Below are 18,124 nucleotides of genomic sequence, written 5' to 3'. Positions count from 1 at the left end.
AAAGTATTGGGACACCTGCCTTTATACGCACAATAACTTTAATGGCGTCTTCTCAACTCCCCTGGAAAGGCTGTCTGCAAGGTTTAGGAGAGTGTCCATGGGAATGTTTGACCATTCTTCCAGAAGAGCATTTGTGAGGTCAGGCATTAATGTTGGACGAGAATGCCTGGCTCGCAGTCTCCAAAAGGTGTTCTATCGGGTTGAGGTCAGGACTTGAGCAAAGTCCAACAAGACATGGATGAGCGAGTTTGGGGTGGATGAACTTGACTGGTCTGCGCAGAGTCCTGACCTCAACCTGATAGAAGACCTTTGGGATGAATTCGAGCGGAGGCTGGGAGCCAGGCCTTCTCATCCACATTAGTGCCTGACCTCACAAATGTGCTTCTGGAAGAATGGTCAAACATTCCCATTAGGGCTGAAACAACTGATCGATTAATCGATTACTATTTTCATAATCGATTAATCAGCCAGTAACATAATGGGGTTAAAAAAAAACTAAAATGAGCCCTTTATAGTACAAAAATAGCAAATAATCGCTAATGTAAATACCACTTTCACAGTTCTACAGTTAAAAAAAAAAAAAATGAACCCCTTACAGTATTGATTAGCTGTTTTTTGTTGTACTGTAAAGGGCTACTTTTAGTGTTTTTTTTTAACCCCATTATGTTACTAAACGTCTCAGATCTGGTTCACATCTATGTGTTTTTTTAGCGCTTTTTGCAGAAACGCACTACAGTTCATTTACATGGTTTCCTATGGAACACGTTCATATCTATGCTTTTTTCAGCCGCTGTGTATTTATTTGGAAACGGTCAGGGACTTTTTTTTTTTTTTTTTTAACGCGAAACAATGCTTTTTTGGTTCAATGTACTTCAATGGAGAAGCTGCAGAAAAGCATGGAATGGCTTTTGCAGCAATTTGTGTGTTTTTTTTTTTTTTTTTTTTTTTTTTTTTTTTAAATCTGCCCAACAACAAATTGGCCAAAAAAAAATGCAAAAACTCATCACAGCAAAATCACAACGCATGGCAAAAAGCACTGCGGAAACAGATCAAAAGCAAACCGAGCCTTATGCTGGCCACACGGATCAATTTTCAGACGAAAAATCTTTGTACATTCGCTGGAATGAAAGTGTGTTTTGAAATTTTCACTTTTTTTTTTTAACATTATGTTTTTAAAATTAATGTCATTTCTGAACGAAAACCATATACAATGTCTGAAAATTCCTTTCACCGAGCAGTTTTCTATTTCCAAATTTTCCCGTCATGGTGGTTGAAAATGAACATCGATTTGACCCCACTAACGATTAGAAACTCCAACAAACGTTCTTAAAACTATATATATTTTTTTTATGGAAGATCTCCTCTAATAGCATATACAGTATATCTCTTCTGTCTGTTGTTCTCAGAGTAGATTAGAGATTTTGCTCTCTAACCATATAGTTATTATTACCACTGCATAGAGATATTTAAGAATAAATTGCTTTTTTTTTTTTTTCTTTTAACGTTACATATTAACTAAATTATACACCATTTTTTTTTTTTTTTTTTTTTAAAGGTTATTAACCGATTAATCGAAACAATCGGCCAACTAATCGATTATGAAAATCGTTAGTTGCAGCCCTAATTCCCATAGACACACTGCTAAACCTTGTGGACAGCCTTCCCAAAAGAGTTGAAGCTGTTATAGCTGCAAAGTGTGGGCCAACTCACTATTGAACCCTCTGGGATGCCATTAAAATTTGTGTGCAAAGGCAGGCATTCCAATAATTTTTGGTAATATAGTGTATGTGCATGCAGCTGAAGCGCAAATAGAAAAAAACATTCATTAGTGCAGTTACTAAAAAAAAAAAAAAAAAAAAAAAACAATTTGAAGTTTAAGAGACTGCACCAATATGGTTGTGTTTGAAAAATCAATGCATGCAACCTGGTGAGTTCTAAACAAACCACCAGAGATGAGCATAGATGGAGTTGCAGCACCAAGCACATTATCATGAAAAGATAACTGTTACAGTCAACTTGATGACATTTTTCTGTATGCTAATTAACAATGCACTTATAAGAATGGAAATTACATTACAAACCGGTTCCCAACCTGCTCACGCAGATGTACTGCGGCACAATAGCTCTCCTAAGCGAAATCCTGTATAGGTACGTCTTTCCCCTTACTGGCTGCCAGAGGGGGACCCGATTCACGTGGCCAGCAGGCACAATCACCGACGGCCTTGTGCGATCGCGTGCACGAGTACCAGCCTGGGGATTTATGTGTTTAAACACACAAATCCCTGTGCGGTTGGCAGAGGAGACATGTCGTTTGTTCCTACTAAATAGGAACAGCGATATGTCTCCCCACCTAGTAAGTCACATCCCCATACAGTTAGAACACAGTGAGGGATCACTCATTTAACCCCTTGATCTCCCCCTAGTGTAAACCCCTTCTCTGCCTGTGACATTTACACAATAATCAGTGTATTTTTATAGCACTGATCGCTGTATGAATGTCAATAGTCCCAAAAATGTCAAGTGTCCGTCGCAATACCGCTAAAAATCACAGATCACCACCATTACTAGTGAAAAAAGTCTTTCCCATAGTTTTGTAGACGCTATAACTTTTGCGCAAAACCAATCAATGTGCGTTTATTCAGATTTTAATTATATATTCTTTTAGATTTTTATTTTTTTTTTATATATATTTGCCTAAACTGATGAATAAATTAGTTATTTTTTTTTTTAATTTGGGTATATTTATTATAGCAAAAAGTAAAAAACATTTAAAAGATTTTTTTTTCAAAATTGTCGCTTTTTTTTTTTTGTTTATAGCCACAAAGGCGATCAAATACCACCAAAAGAAAGCTCTATTTGTGGGGGAAAAAAGGACAGAAATTTAGTTTGGGTACAGTGTGGCACGATAGCACAATTGTCAGTTAAAATGAAGCAGTGCCAAATTGTAAAAAGTGCTCTGGTCAGGAAGGGGTTAAAATATTCCAGGGCTGAAGTGGTTAAAGTAGAACTATAAGCAATCTTTTTTTATTTTTTTGGATAGAGTAAGGGAGGGCTATAACACCATTGCTTAGCTTTCTTTTAATTTCCTATCCCATAGCCAAACATGAAGTGAGAGGCAATCCCTGCAAATTAAGGTAATCCCTTGGGGACCCCCCAGATCACTAGATAACCAGTGCCCTGACTACAATTAAGTGCCCACCAGTGCCAGAACTGTGCCCACCACTGCCAGCAATTGGTTCCCACAATTGCCACCAATATGTGCCCACAAGTGCCAGCAATCAGTGATCAGTGATGCTAGTCAGTGCTGCCTATCTGTGCCCAGTGCCACCCATCAGTGCACCATATCAGTGCCCATAAGTGCGGCATATTTGTGCCTCCTCATAAATGCCATCTCATTAGTGCCCATAAGTGCCGCTTCATTAATACAGGATAAAAATTACTTTTATATTTACCGACCGTCACAGCTCCTTTCTTAACCATTGGGTTGTTACACCCACCTTTAGGAGAATACTAGGCATTACATGTTATGTAACGCACAGAACTTTCCAGTTCCGCCCAGGGGGCAGTCCCTTGGGTAACAACCCTTCAGCCTGCCATGCAGTCATCAGTTTTATTTTGCCTAGTGAAGGAGAAGGACCTAGGAACCCTGACGGGCCCATCGGTCCGTGCGTGTTTTTTTTTTTTTTTCTGCATTCCCTGTGGGGGATGCTGCAGAGCGGTGTGTGTGTGTGTGTGTCTGTGCAGGGGCTCTCCGTGGGGCCTCTCACCTGGGGGTGGGGGGGTTGCGCTGGCTGGCTGTGTCCTGGGTCCTGTTTTTCATGTCCCTGGAGGTGCCTGCGAGGCTGTGCTTGTGTCCTTCACCACCATTGTTTCTCTCTGCCCCTCGTGGCTTTTGCATACAGCGGCCATCTTAGGTGTGGGCAAAGGAAAGCGTGGTCTTCAGGGCTTCAGCGGCCATTTTCCCTGTGGTTTGTCCTTTTACTGGACGTCGGCGGCCATTTTCTGGAAGCCTGAACACGTTTTTCTGTGTTCTCTAGCGGAAGCATGGGCTCCTGTGCTCTGGAGGCTATTTTCCCTGTGTTTTATGTCCTTATGCTGGACGGCCAATTTCTTTAAGCCTGAGCACACTACAGAGCGGGTTCAGCGCCATTAGCAGCTGCTTCAACCAACACAGAGCTGATTCCTCTGCACCTGGGAGCCAACAGAGACTACAGGCACTACCTGCTGAATGGCGCATAACACCTCAGGCTGGTGAGTCCTGCGGGAAAGAGCCCCTCAGCCAGCAGCAGTGGGACTGTCACTGTCCTAAGTCCCCTTCGGGTGGCAGATAGGGTACGGTCAGCATGGCTTCAGAAACTGGTGTTTCTTCCCCCGAAGTCCAGACAATTGCAAGCGGGTCGCCTGCGGACTGTGCAGTGCCCTTGAACACCTTGTCGGCAGTCCTCAATTTGTTCGTTGCCAAGATGGAGGCAGTGCATGGGCGCAAAGGTGCTATAAAGCGGCCCCTGACCCCCCCCCCCCCCCATATCCTCTGGGGAGAGCTCTGACGCAGACTCTGGTCCTCCTGAGGCACAGTGAGGATGAGTCCCCCTCCAGGGCCGTGAGCAACAAATCGCTTGTTGGAGCACTTATCACAGCTGTGTGTGATTACCCTGAAGATTCAGGAGCCAGCAGATTCCTCTGCTGAGGTAACTGTTCCTTTTTGGGTCCTGTAAGCCAGCCCGTTCACCTAAAGTGTGCCCGTATCTGACATAATTTTGCCAAGTTCATTTACAAGGAATGGGGTCGCCCGCAATGGACTTTTTCAGTACCCAAATACGTTACCCCTTTGAGGAGAACCTTCTCAAAAAATGTTGGCTCCTCCGGTCGTGGACCCCCCAGTATCCAGGTTAAACAAAGTAACCACGATCCCGGTAGAGGGGACTCCTGCATTTAAGGATCCCATGGACAGGAAGGCCGAGGCAGTGGCTCGTTCCTTGTTTACGGTTGTGGGGGTCAGCCGTGCGACCAGTACTGGCATCCGCACTTGTGTCACATACACTGAGTGGGCAAAACTGTTGCACCGCGAATTGGGACAACAGGCTTCTCCTGTCTGCGTGGAACTAGCAGACAAACTGAGAATGCCACAGGTGGTAAGAGTACTCTACTTCCATAGGCCAGGAAGGCTAAGGAGCCACGCCGTAGGCAAGGGCCCTCTCTTTCCGCTCGCAAACTGCTTTTTCGTCCGCCCGAAGCTTCGGTTAAACGTCCCCAGCCCGACAGGACGACCACGGAAGGGCAAGCCTAACAAGCCTGCGAACAAAAGTGCTACCGCATGAAGGTTTGCCCCCACCCATGACTCGGGTGGGGGGTCGCCTTCGGGAGTTTGCAGCCCGGTGGTCCTCTCGACTGTTTTCCGCAGGCTACAAGACAGAGTTTCTCTCTTGGCCACAAAACAGATTCTTTCCCTCCAGCATACCTGTTTCCCTGGCTCGTTGGGAGGCCCTCTTGGGGGCAGTAAGGGACTTGCTGAATCGCGGGGTGATTGTACCTGTTCCCGGAGTCGGAACGTTTCCGGGGGTTCTACTCAAACTTGTTTGTAGTTCCCAAGAAGGAAGGGGTACGTCCAATCTTGGATCTAAAAGCCCTCAATCACTTTGGGAAAGTACAGAGGTTCAGAATGGAATCAGTTCGTTCAGTAGTCACTGCACTCCATCAAGGGGACTCCCTGGCGTCCTTGGACATCCAGGATGCATACCTGCACATACCCATATGCCTCCGGCATCAAAAGTTTCTGCGATTTTTGCAGTCAGGGAAGCCCACTACCAGTTTGTGGCTCTCCCTTTTTGTTTTGCATCAGCCCCCCGAGTCTTTACCAAGGTATTGGCTCCAGTTTTGGCGTTGCTGCGGCAAAGTGCGATCAAGATCATGGGATATCTAGACAATCTTCTCCTGAGGGCATCGCCACATCCTCTTCTAATTCTGATGTGGAAGATCTTCATACAGACCCTGCAAGAGTTTGGGTGGCTGGTAAACCTAAAGAAGTCGGTAGTACCGACCCAGCATTTGGAGTACCTAGGCTTGCTGCTGGACTCCAGGGAAGCGAGAGTGTTTCTCTCTTCAGACAAGCTGCAGACTCTCAGAACCGCAGTAAAACTGCTGATTAACAGCAAGTAGTCATCGCTTCGCTTCTGCATGTGAGTCCTGGGACTCATGGTGGCCTCCTTTTGAGGCAGTACCGTATGCCCAGTTCCACACTAGAGTTCTGCAGAAGGAGATTTAGACAAAATGGGATGGTGAGCCAGTTAGTCAGAGATTCACTGATCTGGTGGCTGAGGTCCCTGGTGCTTCAGTCCAGGAAGTTGTTCCTGCCTCTGAAATGGACAGTGATCACAACGGACACCAGCCTATCTGGCTGGGGTGGAGTGATGGGGGGTTTGAGTGAAGAAAAATATTAAAAATTACACTCGGTTACAGTGTTGTATGACCGCGCAATTGTCATTCAAAGTGCGACAGCGATGAAAGCTGATAAATGGCCTGGGCAGGAAGGGGGTGTAAGTGCCCGGTGTTGAGGTTACAAAGTAATCACTGGTTATAGATTGCTACAACTAAAGTCAAAAGCAGAGAGGTGTATCTCTAATCGTAATACAGCTAAATGATTCCTGCTCCAAGGGGAATCTGATGTAAGAAAGCTTACAGGGACACTTCACTTAATTGTATGTTATCTGACATAGCAGTTTAATGGTGTATATCTCTTCTGACCCATCCGAATGGATAAAGATTTTTTTTTTTATTCATATTTTGGCTGAGAAATCAAATTGGTACAAATATTGCCTTTTAATAATATTGGTACATTCAGAGAATGTTAACAATTTTGTACCGGCTTTCACAGCTCTAAGATAAGTGTGGGGTATTTTATAGAATCATAAGAGCTGATCAACTTCTATCTGTAACTGTGGGATTACATGTTAGGATATGCCATATGAAGAATATGTAATGCCATTTGATACTAGCAAATACATGTACTTTCCTTCGCAATTTTGCATGTGTTGTTTAGGTTTTTTTTTTTTTTTTGTTGTTTTTTTTTATTAAAGTTTTCAAAGAGTAGAAAAATAACAATACAGATATTTGAGTAATGTATAATTTTCACAATCCAAAGTGCTCATATACTGAGAAGAGGAAAAGGTTCACTTTATGCAATGAACCCATGGTTGCGGGAAAGAAATTTGTACCGTGTATGACCAGCCTAAGACTATGGCGCCTTTCATGCTGGTGCACCTTTGCTTCACCTTTTCAGGACTATAAAAAAAGCATGAAAACTATTCCTCATTAAATCCCATGTAAACACTGCGGTTTAAAAAGTCCTGCAGCATCTTTGGTGCTGCTTATCAAAAGCGCACCAAAAAGGCACCCTCCATAGGAACGCATTAAAACTTCAAAAGTTTTATAAGACAATCTATTTCTGGTTTTAGTATAAATGCCACAACCTTGTAATAGTAATTTACATACAAATAGTCCATCTGCATGGGTAATAGATATATACAAACTTGCTAAATCTCAACTTACTAAGTACAACTGTGAATGAAGAGAGACATTAGTCTAATTTGGAGAGAAAATCTGCTGTATTTTACCCATAGATTTTCCGAAATTTCCCTAGAAATCGTATCCAAAATATAACTCCTGCCTTTTCTTAACGTAATATTAAATTTAATTTTTTTTGCTAAATGTACTGCTAATAGAGACTGCATGCTCTTGCCGTTTTTATACTTTTTCTTCTCTTCGCTTCCTTCTTTAAAAACCATAAATTTCTGTTTTCGGTCAAGTGCATCCAGAATTTTCATTTTGGTGCGCCTCTATCCCAAAGCCTCTTCTCTGTGGTTCTCTGGCCATCAGACAAACTCTAAAGGCATTATGTTCAATGCAGGAAGGTGAGGGCCTGCAGCCCAGGTGAGAGTGCACTAAGGTGAATTTACAACTAAGTGTGTTAGAAAAGTGGTGTGCTCAAATGCTCCACCTTCTAAAGATAATAAAACTTTTTATAACCTTGGTGTAAAGCAGTGTACATTCATCAAAATCCCATTATATACATTAACGACAAAATACCAACACTTGATATAAAAGTAAATATGCCTAGAGTCTCCTCTTAGAGCCCCTTCACACTGAGCTGCAGGTGGTGTCGACGGTAAAGTGGCGCTATTTTAAGCGCTGCTTTACCGTCGTTTTAGTGGTACTATTCGGCCGCTAGTGGGGTGCTTTTAACCCCCCTGCTAGCAGCCGAAAAAGGGTTAGATCCGCCTGCAAAATGTCATCGGAGTGGCGTTTTGCTGGCGGTATCGCAGCACTGCCCCATTTCAATGGGGAGCAGTGGTGGAGGAGCGGGCTTTCACGCTGGAGTAAAAGATGCTTTTTTCAGGCGCTATACAGTCGCCTGAAAAATGCCCGCAGGGTGAAAGAGTTTTTAGACTAAGTGCAAACAGAAAAAAATCAACACATACAGGTGTTTGTAGTCACACTCAAGGTGGTAGGTTTGTCCTTTTAAAATACATTAACTGAACTCCGTGCAAAAAAAAAAAAAAAAAAAATTAATGAATTGTGAAAAATATATTAAAAGGCAATCCAATCTTATATGAACGTTGATAACACAATTTTCAAGTGCTTGTGACTTGTGCTTGAATTTGTTTCCAATCCTTGTGATAAGTGACTGTTGTGCTCCCCTTTTGAATCCCTACTCGCCAGATCCTGGCACCCCTACAGGGGCAAACCCCATGTAGTGAGCATGTGGGCACTGCCGGACGGATCACTCCCTCCTTCAGCACATCCTGGGAAATCCAAAGCCTCCAGACTCTCAAAGGACCGTTGGAACAAGCTGTTAACCCTGGGTCAAAATGTAGCAGTGTCCTCATACAGAAAAGACATGGGCTCTCATAGTGTAAATCCAAAAAGTGTTTTTAATTAAAAAAAAATTTGTTTTAAAACATAATTTCCTTAAAACAGAATGGGTGGTAGTGTCCAACCCAATACAGCTTAAAATCAACAACAAGCACTCTAGGTCAGCGTGTGTTAGACTGGAACTTCGCTAGACCAGAAATTTATGCTTGTGCTTAGCCCTGCCTTGCGCGTTTTGTCATTGGACTTTGTCTGAGGCAGGAGACTGCTACATTTTGACCCAGGTTTAACGGCGTATTCCAACAGATCTTTGAGAATCTGGAGGCTTTGGTTTTCCCAGGATGTGCTGAAGGAGGGAGTGATCGGCCCGGCAGCCACCACATACTCACTACATGCAGTTTGCCCCTGTAGGTGTGTCAGGATCTGGTGAGTGGGGATTCAGAAGGGGAGCACAACAGTCACTTATCACTTTACACAAGGATTGGAAACGAATTCAAGCACTTAAATTGTTTTATCAACGTTCATATAAGATTGGACTGCCTTTTAATATATTTTTCACCATACATTGTTTTGTTTTTTGTTTTTCTTTTTGCACTGTGTTCAGTTGATGTTTTTTAAAGGACAAAACCTACCACCTTGAGTGTGGTTACAAACACCTGCATGTGTTGGTTTTTATCTGATCACACTTAAAAGTCTAAGAGAAGATGAATATTTACTTTTATATCAAGTGGTGGTATTTTGTTATTGTTTATATAATGGGATTTTGATGACCGTACACTGCTTTACACTAAGGTTATAAAAAGTTTTATTATCTTTAGAAGGTGGAGCATCTGAGCACACCACATTTCTAACACACTTGGTAGTAATTCACCTTAGAAGGGTGATTCACTAAGATCACTTTTTAATTTAAAGGCAGCACCACTCACCCGTAACTCACAGGTTTATACATTGCAACTGGAGCTCCTTCCTTGGGGCCCCCAAGGGGGGGAGGCTGCAGCTTAGCCTACACCTAAGCGTGGATCTGTTATACATATATAAGGTGGCGTTAAAGCTAACATTTTTTTTGTCTTTAAAATAAAAGATGTACCTATCTGCTCTGTGCAACAATATTGCACAGAGTGGTCCCTTGCTCCAAAATGCCCCTAATATATTTACTCTTAACCTTCTACCTAAAATTTGAAAAGTAAAATTGCACATTCTTTTTGGGTTCTGCATTTACTGAATGCATAATTTGTTCTATCATGCTTGCTGCACATAAAAACATTTCAGTGGCAAGATAGTATGTGCAGCCCCTTCCCCCTTGTGTGTTTAAAAATACAGAGTAAGCAAGTTTTCATTTTAGAAAAAGCATGTTATTGCTCCAGTGTGCCACATGTAATTATACTCACAAGTGCATTCCAAGCCTCTGGGGGGCCTGTGCCATTAAAAGCCTCTTTGAAGTGCACCGGTCATTTATGTTTGGCTATGTTGAGGTATGAATCTAGTTGTATAGTGAAGTGGTGGGGCGTGAATGGATCTTTACCCAGGTCAGAATTTGTATAAGATGAAATCTGACTGCACATATGCTGCTGGACTATGACTGAGAAACAATGCTACATTAGCACAGATATGAGACGGGGGTGTCCTTTTGTCATCCCTCCTATTTTGCTTTGCCATAGAAATGTTGGCTATATCCATTCTTATGAGCAAAATTCTTAAGTGCATTTTTGAGACGTGTACCATAAAATGCCTTATCTTTGGATAAAAATTGTATTGTTCATCACTTACTCAACTACTAAATGTTTCAAAATCCTTCACGATCTCAAAGGGGATCTCAAAGGGGTTAAAAGCAGAAGGTTTTTGATCTTCATCATGCATTCATCAAGAAATAAACGAATTCAATTAACCTTAAGGCTACTATTTCTCAGTGAAAGAATTCCTACCGCTACTACCATGTCTACTTTCTAACCATCGATGAGCACCTCCTGTTTATCGCTGGCACTGGACCTAAGTCCACCAAGCCTGCCCAAATGCCCCCTTAAGAATGAAAAGGTGCCCTCACATTTAAGAATGGGGACACCTTTGTTGGCATTTGCCAAGTCTGGATCTGAGACATCCTGGACCTCCTGGTTTAAATCTGCCATTTCAAAGAGGTGCAAAATAGTGTGCCGATCTCGGCCGCTTCCTCGCTTTTAGCCACCCAATCTGCCAGCTTCATACCAAAATAAGGCAGATTTAATTACTCCAGGCACAATAAGTGGTTGTATCTGTTTCTATTCAAATCTGTTCAGTCCAAAAACCAAATGAGGCATCTGCCCAATACTGGCAAATCTCTAAACCGATTTCTGTGTGGGCCGTAATTCTGGATGGAATTAACGAGAACCTTCATTGCTTCTCCAAGACCAGAGCAATTTCTGACATCGGTAGAGACAAGATGCCTAAATACACATCCTATATTATCTCTCACATCAATGTCTTTTGCGTTTTGCTGTGGGGGACTAACCAATTTGTGGCACTACCATTTGTGTTCACAAAAGTGTTTACCACTTCTGGCTCTTTTGACCCCAGGGCATACATGTCATGGGTTACCTTAACAGCCTTCTTCAGCCACAACCTTCTTGGATCTTTGGCTTGATAATCATCTTAAGTCTTTGCTCCAGCCCCCTCACTGTCTGGAGTACTTGGATCTAATCTTGGACATAGCCCATGCCAGCATTTTATTTTACCAAAGAGAAGGTTGCTTCTTTAAGATCCCACGTAAGGAACCTCAGGTCAAAATGACACTCCTCAGTTCGCCTCGGCATAAGGGTTTTTGACTTCACTTTTTCATGTCTCACTGCAGACCTCTTCAATACAACATATTCATGATGTGGAACAAGCAAAACCCAATCTTTCAATTGCCCAATGTTTTGGTCCAGTCAGGCAAAGCTCTTGGTGACTCTCCAATCCTGGAATTTGCAAAGTATTTCCTTCACACGCTCTGGAAGATGGTGACAACAATGGGCAGTCTTAGAGGCAGGGGTGGAGTTTACGATTCAAAACTGTCTAGGGGCCTGGTCCCTACAAGATTTTAAAATGCCCATCAACATGCCGAAACAGAGCTATCATACTGTTTCTACAACACCGGACCTTTCTTCTGCAAGGGCATCCAGTCAGGGCGCAGTCAGCGTAACAGCAGTGACATACATAAACCATCAGGGGGACACCAAAAGTCTGGATGCTCTAAAAGAAACAGGTCTGATACTCTTCTAGGCAGTAAGTTACATTCCAGCTCTTTCAGCCATCCACATCCCTGGAGTAGGCAATTGGCAGGTAGCCTTCCTAAGCCACCAAAGCATAGACCCAGGGGAATGGTCTCTGCACCCAGAGATCTTTCTAAATCAAAATCATTGCACAGAGCAGCCCGATCCTCTTCTGGGGTCCCACGCAGGTGATCCAGGCTCCTCCCCTTCATTGGGTGCCCCCAGAGAAAGCTGCTTTCCATGAGGGCACCCATGCAGGCTCGCTCCTGAGTTCCACTGATGCCTCTATGGACATAGACAGTGAGGCTCAGCCCTGCTACCGTGTCACAGGACTTGATTGATAGCAGTGGGAGCCAATGGCTCCTGCTATCAATCTGTCCAATGAGGAGAGAGACAGTGGCGAGAGCTGCTGCGCTCCTGCATATCGCTAGATCAAATCGGCTTAGGTAAGACATATGTTTTTTTCACTTGACTGCATTAAAGCGATTTTGTAAAGTCTCTTGTTTAAAAAAAAATAAACATGTTATAGTTGCCTCTTCTGTGTAGTTGGTTTTGCACGGGGCAGCCTGGATCCTTCTCTTCTCGGGTGCCCCCCCCCCCCCTTTTTTTTTTTTTTTTTTTTCTTTTTTCTTCCTGGCGACTCCATCCTGTCAAGTACTGACTCAGCACACAGCTTGCTATGGGGGCAGCCGAGCTTCAGCTCTGTGTATCCACTCAGACATGGAGCTGCTATTTGGCACCATCTCCTCTCCCCCTGTTTGAACTGACCTTGAGAGCCACGGGAGGCAATGGCGCCTCTGCTGTTTCTCAGCCAATCAGGGGGGAGAGTCCCAGACGGCCAAGGGACTCGACATTGCTGGACAGAGATGAGGTTCAGGGTAGGTATTCGGGGGTGCTGGGTAGGCTGCTGCACACAGGCCTTTTTTATCTTAATGCATACAATGCATTAAGATAAAAAAACCTTCTGCCTTTACAACTTTTAAGGTGAAAAAGCTTTACAATTACTTTAATGTTGTGAGTGCTGATCCAAAACACGGCGGCAAGGCTGATAACAGGAAAAAAAACCCTGGGAATCCATCTCTCTGTCGCTGAGGAGCTTACATTGGCTAACTGTAAAAAATCGGATCACGTTCAAGACCCTTTGCCTCACCCACAAATGCGTGCATAGAGAAGCTCCGCAATACCTAATGGAGAAAATAAATCATTACACATCAAACCGCAGTCTTCGATCAGCCAACAAAAACCTCCTCCTCGTGCCCAAAGCCCGGTATAAATCCAAGGGGGATCGGAGATTCGCTGTCCAAGGGCCTCGGCTATGGAATGCTCTACCAATCAACATCCGCCTGGAAGAAAATCACCTGGCTTTTAGGAAAAAACTCAAGACCTTCCTCTTTTAGCAGATGATCAAAGCTCGCCACAGCGCCTAGAGGCGATTCAGTTCGCATTGTGCGCTATACAGGTATTTCATTCATTCAGTGCTATATGTCTGCAGGTTATCCTTTTCTGAAACTTCTTTGATTCCCTGCATACTTTGCAACTTCTCCTCTGCTGTTTGCTTTTAATTTCTAAGTACTACATATCCCATGGTACCTTGCCTGCAAGCAGTGATTCCTGTACTGACTCCGCCTCCTGAAACTCTTCTTCTCAGCACCTCTGTAGTTCAGAAGGCAGGCCCTGTGAATTCAGTGACACAGCAGTGCCTACTTGTGAATGTGTCACAGAAAACAAGGAAGTAAATATGCAGAGAATTTCACAAAGTAAATTCAGATTAATAGGAGTGGATTCGAAATAATTGAAAAACAATATGGAAATTAAAGATTTTACATTTTGACAATGCATCTGCTTTATTGTCATTTTAGTTCAGTTCGTTACCCAAAGTTTGGCATATCTACCATTGGAAAGACCTGTCCTTTCTGTTGGCAGGACGTTTCATGACACAGGAGGTTCCCTTTTAAGTGCACTTATTAAAAGGATAACTACACCTTCAAACAAATATTCAGGCAAAACCCTGGCATGTGTATCTATTAAAGGTTTATGATTTCATACCTGGGATCACACTAAAATATTCTTGCAGCACCAGTCGGGGATAATGGCATTCCCTGTGTTGAGTTGGGTGCACGGGCTTGGGAGGCGGCTGCTGTTCTGTGCTTGCTGTAATATAGGAAAAGTATTACTGGTGGCACAGAGGTTGTGCTGCTACTTGGCAAGCCACACAGTAACATTTACTTTTTTTTAGCATGATTTGGGGTGTATGATTATTTACTTTTATTAATATAGCAGCAATGGGAAGGTTGGTTTTCTTGATATATTCTTAAAGCAACACCTATGCTGAAAGAAAACCTGTACTTTTCCAGTAAATATAAGACTAAAACTAACATTCCACTGGTAACAAATTTTTGCTGTATATTTGGTGCATGCTACATTTTGAATGACAGATCTCTCCATTCAGTGAAGCTACACATAAAAACAAATAATGCAGCTGGAGCTATAGGTAGCTGAATCCTATATACGAATTTCAACCTTTCCTGTAATAGTCAAACTTGTCCAACACCCCTTGGAATCTCCCTATTGATTTACAAGGTCCGTCAAAATAAAATTTTAGATCCCTTTCACACTGGGGCCTTTAAAGGTGCAGGTGCTACATCTCTAAAAAAGTACAGTGAAAGAACTGCTCCTCACACTGCAGTGCGCTGGCAGGACGGTGAAAAAAGTCCTGCTAGCCGCATAATTGGAGCAGTGTGTATACCGCACTTCACCGCTCCTGCCCATTGAAATGAATGGGGCAGCGTCGCTATACCGCCATCAAAGCGCAGCTGCAGCAGTGCTTTGCAGTGGTTTTAACCCTTTCTCGGCCGCTAACAGGGGACTAAACCCGTCGCTAAAATTAACGGTAATGCGTCAATAATAATGGTGCCATTTTACCGCCGGCACCCTGAACTCAAGAAGTGAAATTTTCTATCTTATAAGAGAACATCCAGAAATATTAATTGTGTTTTAAGTGATGCCTTGATAGATCTATCTCCTGGTCTTGAATTCCTCCTGAAAAATAGCAATGCACTTACTGTGCATAGACACTCTTGTGTCTTGCACATACATGATAGCTGTGAGGGCCATACATTGGTAGATTTCTTTTTTTCATTTAACCTACAGGCTGAATATATATTTAAAAAAAAAATCCATGCTATCAGCACAGAAGGATGACCCATGTTGGACTATTGTAGGTAAGTTGCGTCTCAGTTGAAAATTCTCTGCTTGACTGCTTCCTTTTTTCATAAAAGGATATTATGCTGGGAGGGGCCAACAGGGCCACCCACTAAGTGACTTTCAGGAATCAGTTGAAATTCAGTGTGTATGGCCTGCATTAGAAACTGCTGCCTTTAACTGCTAGTCTAACAAGATTTGGGATCAGATTTGATGATACTACTGTGCTACTGTACTGTTCTCCTCGCTGGAGGGAAAACCATACCCAGAGACCTGCAGAGTGCAAGCATTCCCCGCCTCTACTTCATTCTGTGAATATAGCATTTCTGTGCCTCTTGTTACTTGAATATTACCCCACTAATTATCAGATCACGTGTTATCCAGGACAAGCCCCTACATGAGAAAGCAAATCCCTTCCTCTACCAAGATGGCTGCTCATGTCTCCAATTGTCTGATCCTTTTTGACATGTGCGGTTAAAGTAACCTCCTTGCAATTTCACCATATGTTCAGGTTTGTGACAAGTTCACTATCTTTCAAGATTACCCTAGCACCCCATAACTGAAAAAATAAAAGGCAATGCCTTCCACCTTGCCCCATTTTCTGAGGTAAATTTTATTCTCGGGTACCAGAGCTGCACTTTTGAACGTTTTTTTTAATTTTAAATTGGTTATGTAACCACTTCAGCCTCGGACCAATTGTTAGCCTTAGGACCAGAGGTCTTTTTACAATTTTTGCACTGCTTTAACTGGTAATTGCGCGGTCATGCAATGTTGTACCCAAACGAAATTTGCGTCCTTTTCTTCCCACAAATAGAGCTTTCTTTTGATGGTATTTGATTGCCTCTGCAATTTTTATTTTTTGCGATATAAATGGAAAAAAAAACGAAAATTTTGAGAAAAAAAGATATTTTCTACTTTTTGTTATAAGAAAAATTGAATAAACTCAATTTTAGTCATACATTTAAGGCAAAATTTATTCAGCCACATGTCTTTAGTAAAAAAAAATGTCAAATGTATATTTATTGGTTTGCGCAAAAGTTATAGCGTCTACAAACTAGAGTACATTTTCTAGAATTAACACAGCTTTTAATTTATGACTGCCTATCTCATTTCCTGAGGTGCTAAAATGGCAGGGCAGTACAAACCCCCCCCCCCCAAATGACCCCATTTTGGAAAGTAGACTCCCCAAGGAAATTGCTGAGGGGCATGTTGAGCCCTTTGAATATTTTTTATTTATTTTTTGTCCCAAGTGATTGACACAAAAAAAAAGTTTACAAAAATTTGTCACTAAATGATATATTGCTCACACATGCCATAGTTATATGTGGAATTGCACCCCAAAATATATTCTGCTGCTTCTCCTGAGAACGAGGAGTCTAGCCACGTATGGCAGCCCGAAAACCAATCACGGCCTTCAGGATTTCTAAGGGTGCAAATTTTTGATTTCACTCCTCACTACTTATCACAGTTTCGAAGGACATAAAATGCCAAAATAGCACAAACCCCCCCCAAATGACCCCATTTTGGAAAGTAGACACCCCAAGCTATTTACTGAGAGGCATGTTGAGTCTATGAAATATTTTATATTTTGCCACAAGTTGCAGGAATATTACAATTTTTTTTTTTTTTTTTGCACAAAGTTGGCACTAAATTATATATTGCTCACACATGCTATGGGCATAAGTGAAATTACACCCCAAAATAAATTCTGCTGCTTCTCCCGAGTACTGGGATACCACATGTGGGGGAGTTTTTGGGAGCCTAGCCACGTACGGGACCACGAAAACCAAGCACTGCCTTCAGGATTTAAATATAAAACGCTACCAAAAAAAACTGTTAGCTATCGCAGGGATCAGCTACCAGTGCCACCACCAATCGGTGCCATCTGCCAGTGACAACTAGTGCCACAGCCAACCAGGGCCACCTGCCAATCAGTGCCACTGCCAATAGTGCCACCTGCCAGTTAGAAAACCAGTGTCACGTGCCACCTGCCACCACCAACCAGTGCCACCTGCCACCACCAACCAGTGCCACCTGCCACCACCAACCAGTACCTCCTGCCACCGCCGAGTGTCACCGTCAATCAGTGCCACCTGCCAGTGCCACCACCAATCAGTGCCACCTGCCAACACCAATCAGTGCCATCTGCCAGTGACAACTAGTGCCACCGCCAACCAGGGCCACCTGCCACTTCCAAACCAGTGCCAGTGCCAATAGTGCCACCTGCCAGTTAGAAAACCAGTGTCACCTGCCAATGCCAACCAGTGTCACCTGCCAATGCCAACCAGTGTCACCTGCCAATGCCAACCAGTGTCACCTGCCAATGCCAACCAGTGTCACCTGCCAATGCCAACCAGTGTCACCTGCCAATGCCAACCAGTGTCACCTGCCAATGCCAACCAGTGTCACGTGCCTGCCAGTGGCAACCAGTTCGACCTGCCACCGCCAATCGGTGCCACCTGCCAGTGCCAACCGGTGTCACTGCCAATCAGTGCAACGTACCACCTGCCAGTGCCACCACTAATCAGTGCCACCTGCCAGTGCCAACCGCCAATCAGTGCCAACAAGTGCCAACCGCCAATCAGTGCCAACAAGTGCCAACCGCCAACAAGTGCCAACCGCCAATCAGTGCCAACCGCCAATCAGTGCCAACCGCCAATCAGGGCCAACCGCCAATCAGGGCCAACCGCCAATCAGGGCCAACAAGTGCCAACCGCCAATCAGGGCCAACAAGTGCCAACCGCCAACAAGTGCCAACCGCCAACCAGGGCCAACAAGTGCCAACCGCCAACCAGGGCCACCTGCCAGCGCCAGGCAGTTCCATCTGTTGTCAGCCT

The 18,124-nt window shown here is 43.5% G+C and overlaps 1 protein-coding gene across 1 annotated transcript in view; it reads left to right on the top strand.

Moving 5' to 3' along the window:
• Positions 1–18,124, top strand: part of LOC143981772 (bromodomain and WD repeat-containing protein 1-like) — a 222,667-nt gene that overhangs the window by 29,558 nt on the left and 174,985 nt on the right. The gene's annotated exons all lie outside the window — the stretch shown is intronic.

Source organism: Lithobates pipiens, unplaced genomic scaffold, assembly GCF_037356315.1.
Source record: "Lithobates pipiens isolate NorthernLeopardFrog02 unplaced genomic scaffold, aLitPip1_a1.2 Scaffold_16, whole genome shotgun sequence".
Classification (NCBI taxonomy): Eukaryota; Metazoa; Chordata; class Amphibia; order Anura; family Ranidae; genus Lithobates; species Lithobates pipiens.
This window is presented reverse-complemented; position numbering and strand designations above follow the sequence as displayed.